Genomic DNA, 7,003 nt, shown 5'->3' with positions numbered 1-7,003 from the left:
TAGGTCAACATTCAGGCAACCTTTACTTTACTTTTCCTTCTTCAGACGGGAAGTGGCAATATTTACTCAGTTGAGTACTACTGTATCAAACAGCAGCAGACTAGTTAAACTGTGATAGCAGGAAATATGTTAGACCATGCCTCACAGATGGATCCTCAGTCCCACACTGCTCATCACTTCTGTGGATGGGAACAGAAGAACAATGTCTATATGCACCTCGTGATAACCATATGCCTCTTCCCACTGATGAGCTGCATACACTGAGTCAGCGCTGGGACACGGGGATGTTTCAGCCACTAGCACTTGGACAAAGTAAAGTAGAGAAAATAAACACGGTTTTAATAATATGTATGTGACCAACTGTTGTCACACGGTGCCTAGCAGGAAAGAGAAAATATAATTACTATGGAATTGGTTTTAGGAAATTGGGTCACTGTACGCATGTAGAGGAAGAGTCACTGTAAATACAGCACACTTTTCCAAGCAGAAGGTCTGCCTGTGCAGTAGTAGTCATATACAGTGTTCTCTGGCACTCACAGCAGTGGTGAATTATTTCCATTACAGGTACATTGAGGCACTGCTATAAAGATTGGCGATTTGTTCTGCATTTCATGGTTTCTCGGAGGTTTGAATTATGCTGAACTTGACTTTATGAAAGCAAGTGAGCAATCTTAACCATAAAATATTAAATATTTGCTGCAAAGTAATGTTTCTAACAGAGGCATATTTCTTGTAGACCTCAGAAGTTCATTGGGTGCAACCATGGCACTACTGAGATGAAATAAAGGGAATTAACACTGTGATTGTCAACCCCTACTCTCTCTGTTGTGATACTAGAATAGGTGTTATTACCACTTACTGAAAAATTTGGAAGGTGAAATTACTGACAGTAGGATCAGAAATTATGGTTTCCTGTTTATTACACCAAAGAACCATTGAATAAATACCAAAGAACTACATAACGCGTGTCTCCTACCTCCCCTCCATCTCCTATCAGGATAAACATAACCCTTCCTGAGAAAGCTTCCAGAAGGCTCTTCTCTTCAATTTTATTAAACCATTAGCGTCTTAGAAGCTATCAATGCTTTAAAAAGTTTCTCTTTTCTCTCTGATCCTCTGGAGTTGCAGGCATGCTTCACAGTGAGGAGCTTATATATTGCATAAGTTAGATTCCCCCAGTTCTGGTTTTCTGTCCTTGGGTCTGTTTTTGAATTCCCTTCAACGCTCTCCATGTGCCAATTTACATGACAAGTTGTGGAAGAGAACTGCAGTCCCAGGGCAGGACTGAGCAGGGGGACCTCAATGTTCCCTCCCTTTCCATTCAATTTTCCTCTTCTTTGCCATTCATCTCACTTCTCAGTATCTCATCCACCACTGTTCTTTACTTTCACATGACGCCTGACTTTACAAGCCATTTCACTGGGAACCTGGTAAGTGGCATGGGATAAAATATGCTTATATACATATTTATTTTTTTATGTACATTTTCTTTTCAAAGAAGCTGATGAAAGAAGTTCAGACCTTATTGGAAGTTCAGACCCAAATCTCAAGTTCATCAGAGGTGAGGAGAAACCCAGAGATACACATTAGGCACAGAGCCCTTTGTAATAAAGGAATTTAAAAGATATTTTCCAAGTCTGCGTGTTTACAGTTGGAAGGTTTATTAGTTGGTTGGTCAGTGTTTTTTTGTAGTAAAGGAAATATCAGAATTAATCCATCACAAATGCTGACAAGATCCAAGAAATAGAATTTGCATTGGAATTAATGCATCCCAGTAAAAATTGAGAATACAAAGGCCTTGCAATCACAGTGAAGACATCTATCCTAGGAAACTGGAAATATTCCTGAGTGCTAAGACTCAGCTGTCATCACTGGGACCCCCAGAAACACTCCTGAGAGCAGTTTTTGGAGGAATAACACCAGGAATGTCCCAGGGAATTCTTCAGCATGCTCAGAAATCAGCTTTGAGAAAGGACCTCTATCAGCAGGGTCTGAGATGCCAGTGTTGTGGACACAACCAGATTATGCCTGCCAGTCCCAGAGCCACATTATAGGTCCAGGCCCAATTTAGTTTGCTTGAAGGGTTATAGCCTGTGGCATTTCTGACTCCCCAAAGGTTGTTTTAATTTAGCTAAAATGATGTTAAAGCTTGCATTTTACCCTCCAAGAGGCACATCTGTGATAATCACAGGTGTGAGCAGCACACACAGTGCAGCAGCAATCCTGGTGCCCTCTGAAATCTACTGTACAGTAAAGTACACAGAGGGAAATGTTATCCTGTGGATCCGTTATGTGATTCCCTCAGTTTCCAGTAAGGCCAATAGAAATGGACGGTTATCTCCAGTGTATAAAAGTCGCTCATTTTTGAGCTTCCAGCACTAGAATTTAAGGGGATTAGTTTAATTTCAAAACACGTGGTGTTATGAAGGAGTCAGTATTCCCTTTGTAAATCATGTCCCACTCGTGGAACAAGAACGTCTTTTTGGGTCTCAAGCATGCAGCCAAAGTTCAGAATCTCCATTCACTCTCCTGTTTGGTACACCGTGGTATGTAGGAGCCATGCTGGACTACACAGTCTCAAGTAATAGAATGAGACAGATGTGTACATCTCTTTGCAATGATGAAAGGGATGTTCTAGTACTATAGTGGTGTATGAAGTCATATAGGTAGCCTGAAAAGAAGATGTTAAATGTTTAGAGGAAGGCCTTGCTTGCTTAATTCTCTGTTCTATGCCTGGCAATGCTGGTAACTGTAGCTGCACAATAATCTCCACTGTGAAACAGATTTTATTTCCAACAAAATGTTTGGTGAACTGCAGGTAATTGTCACCAAGTTGGTGTGAGGAAGAGAACTGTTTCCTTTAGACACTCAGCTCAACTCTAAGTAACTCCGTAGCGATTTATTCTGTTCAGGCTCCTTCCCTGAATATAGTACCAAAAGAACTCAACCCTAAACAGTAGAAACCAGGTATTTTGAGATACCTAAGGCAATGAAAACCATCCTAACAACTGACTGAATGCAAACACAACAAAAGGAGTGCTCACCTGGAAATGAGATTGGGTGCAATAATATTGAGACTGAGTGGCTGCCCCAGCTCACGTGCTAGGGATGCAATGAGAGGAAGAGGAGATGCAGTTGGACGCGTCAGGGAAGATAAAGCACTCACTGCTCTGCCTAAGTCTTGGCAGTATCACAGTTGCAGAGCTCAGTGAAGCATGATCCCTACATGCTGTTGAGGTAGGAGTGCAGAGAGACAAGTGACCTCTGTGACACCAGGAATGGTATAGGAGGCACTTAAAAAGGTATCACTAATGTCACTGAAAACCAGTGAAGTTCTTCCTTTCAGAGGATGAAAAGAGAGTCTGAAGAGGCACCTCAACCTCTTGCTCATTGCTTTTCACACTGTGTCCAAAGCATCCATGTTGTCTAAAACTCTTGCCTAGGAAAGTTACTTAGAGTGATGTAATATTCCCCTTAAAGTCACTTTTATCTCTCTTTCTTCAAAGGAACTGATTCATTAGTGTTGCTGTGGAGTTGTCCTTGATTTTAGTCAAGAGGCAGGCACTCCCCTTGACAGGAGACCTATTATCTTCACTGCTTCTGCTAGATGGACAGTGCATTTCAGAGTCACTTAAGTGTCACAGTTGGAAGCTACAAATAAATCTGTGGAGTAGAGCATCTCATAAACACCTTTTCATGGAAGAAAGTGAGAGAAAAGCACCACTAGTGATTCCCAAACTGAAGGGAAATCAACTGTATCAATCCATGCACTAGATTTTTGCAGTATCTTTCTCCCTGTTAGGGACCTCCTATGATTTGCAGCAGAATGGTTTGGGCAATAATTAGGAGGCAACCAGAAAATTTGAAAATTCCTGAAAAAAACTTATAAGAAAAAAAAAAAAAAGAGGGGAGAAATGATTTAAATATTTAATGATGTCATCTTTTCTTTTATGTTACATGATATTATAAAACTATGCTATCACAAGCTGTAATAGCATAATAGGATAAAATTGGATAACTGAAGAGACCTGTGCATGAGATTTCCCTATAATGGAGCACACTAATTTGGGTGGGGTTTTTTGTTTGTTTGTTTGTTTGTTTTTTGGAGGAAGTAAGTGGAATACATTTTTTTTTGTTAGTTTGTGATAGTCAGTCCTATTTCAGTAAAGTGACTACCATGGGTACTGTAAGTGGTAAGTGTGCTTGGACAACTGGATAGTCACAGCTGATGATCTAAAATGTGTTACCCTGCTTTATTCTAATTTTACAGACCGTATGCCTTTCGTGTGGAGACCATCACTGTATTTATGAAAAGCATTATGGAGGAAGCAAGAATGCAGTTAGGACACTTTAAACTGAGAGAAAATGAGTATCTCTGCTCTGTAAATGATGAAAAAAAATGTCTGAAATGAAGTAGATGCTGACATTCAGAAAGAATTGTACCTGCAGCTATTGAATTCCCTATCCATTTTTGGCACATTAGATACATGTAATTTGCTTCCTCTGTATTAGCTCTATCTATATATACACAAACATTCTCTGCATTACCTAATCTTGGAAAGACAAGCAATATGTAATGATCTGATTCATAAACTGCAGAAGTAGTGTTCTCACCATTGATGATGACAATGAATCATTCAGACTGAAATACCGGCTTGCATTACATCTGTTCTGGTATTACCTTCTGCTGCTTACAGCAGTGAGGGGGAGCTCTGTTTGAAAATGAGAAACTGAGTGGTCTGAAAGACAATATGCTGCAAACAGGGCATTCAGATGGCATTGCCCTTTTTACTGACTTTCACCAAGACTTCGTTTGTTTCAAGTCTGTAAGTACTGTAGAATAGTATTGTAAAATATAAAAAGGTAGCCTAGCTGTATTTCTTCCTCTCAGAATACTTGGTGAGTGACACAGCATGAGCATTGCAGTCCTTGCCCATTATGGGTTGTTTCCTAGAAACGTGTTGGCCAGGGGGCTCCAAGGAAGTTCTACGAGATCCCACTCCTTCTCTCTGTAGCCATGCCATGTGGTGAGCAGATCCAAGCAAGCATTTTAGTTTACCAGCTCTGAGTCTTCATTTGCTTTAAATATTTAGTGCAAGCTGATTGGCTGCCCATTGTCTGCGAGAGATGGAGGAATGGAGGAGACTAATTTGGCTGAGATTGTGCAAGTGCAAAATGATGATTATGGGATTTGTGAAGCAATGCTGGCAATTATGCAAGTGCCAGAAGGGAGGAAGCACACTTCCCATTGCCTGTGCAGTGGCAGCTGGCTCCTGAGTCTGTACCTCAGCAAGCATAGTAAAAAGGCAATGGTGTCACCTAGGCTACTGTGGGTGTGCATGCCATCAGCTCCTTTGTGGGTACCTTGAGAACCTTTAACAGGTACTGAAGAGTAGCATGCACCAGACTGCTATGAAGCAGTTCTTCTGGGCCTGTTCCTTGTTGAGATGGGTGAAGGATACATCTGCCTGCTGAGCAGAGCTGCTCTCTAGGAGGCCACTGCACCTGTGCACCAAGCTCTGTGCTGGCAGCCTGCTGGGTTCTTCAGACAGTGGCTTCCATATACAGCTGACATGCTCTGGAAGGCTGAGGACATACCACCATTTTCTGTCTGCTCAAGGGGTTGGGTTGATGCTAAGTGCATCTGGAGATCAGGGTGCATTAAAAAGAGCATGGCCAGCAGATGGAGGGAGGTGATTGTTTCCCTCTACTATGCCCTGGTGAGGCCACATCCAGAGTGTTGTGTCCATTTCTGGGCTTCCCAGTTCAAGACAGGGAACTTCTAGAGAGTTCAGTGGAAGCCACAACGATGATGAGACCCAAAGCATCTCCTTTATGAGGAAAGGCTGAGAGCCCTGGGGCTGTTCAGCCTGGAGAAGGTTGAGAAGGGATTTTATCAATGCTTATAAATATACCCAAAGGGTGGGAATTGTTGTGGATGGGGCCAGGCACTTTTCAGTGGTGCAGTGACAGACTAAGGGGCACAACGCAAAACATGGGAAGGTCCGTGAGAACATGAGGGAGGTCTTCACTGTGAGGGTGACAGAGCACTGGAACAGTGCTACAAATAAATCTGTGGAGTAGAGCATCTCATAAACACCTCTGCTGAGAGGTGGTGGAGTCTCCTTCTCTGGGTGTATTCAAGAGCTGCCTGGGCACCCACATTGGTAGCCTGCTGTAGGGAGCTGCCTTAGCAGTGGGGTTGGTCTTGGTGATCCCAGGGGTTCCTTTCAACCCCTGTGGTTCTGCAACCCTGTGCTTTTCCTCTCAGGGCTCTCAAGGCACACGAGTGCACCAACTGACGGAAAGACTTGCCAAGTAGAAACTGTTAGACTTTGTCCTGATCCAAAAACACATCCTATCAGATATTCGGATGAGCCTTGTGCACTGTGGTATTTGCATTCACTTTCACACGTGCCACAGATCACGACAGAGAGTCTCTGTGGTACCTTTTATCAGATGGGGCTTAATTGCGAGTCTCCAAAAAATCACGAACCAGAAAAGGCGATTGTTCTCCCTTTGACTCCAGGCGCATGTCATAGCACTACAGCTGAAAGCCGATTGCTAGAATGACACCCAGGTGCCGCTAGACGTGGCGCTGCTTGCCGCGACCACGCGTGGAAGCGTGACTTCATTCCTATCCGCGCGGCACCCCGTCGTTAGACCTGCCCCCCGCTTCTCAGCCTTTCAGGTGCGTGCTCGAACGCGCTCCACGCGCACACGTTCAGGTTCCCCAACAACCGAAATTCACGGCGCTCAGACGACCGCCCCTCACCCTGCCGATCGCCCCCGCTCCGTAGCCCTGCCGGAGCCGCTCCCGGCGGCGAGGGGGGCCCGGCTGGCTAAGCGGAGCAGCGCTGCCGGGTGCCGCCGGTGGCTGCGAGCAGGAGCGAGGGCGGCCGCTCCCCGGTCCCGCGGGCCGCCCGCCGCCTCGCCCACGCGCGGGCCGCCTCCCCGCCTCCCGCGGGCACTTCCCCTGCACGGCCGCGGCCAGGGGAAGGCG

The sequence above is a fragment of the Centrocercus urophasianus genome, unplaced genomic scaffold (assembly GCF_019232065.1).
Source record: "Centrocercus urophasianus isolate 14NV4802_14NV808 unplaced genomic scaffold, USGS_Curo_1.0 seq_10, whole genome shotgun sequence".
Taxonomy (NCBI): Eukaryota; Metazoa; Chordata; class Aves; order Galliformes; family Phasianidae; genus Centrocercus; species Centrocercus urophasianus.
Note: the sequence above shows the minus strand (reverse complement) of the source record.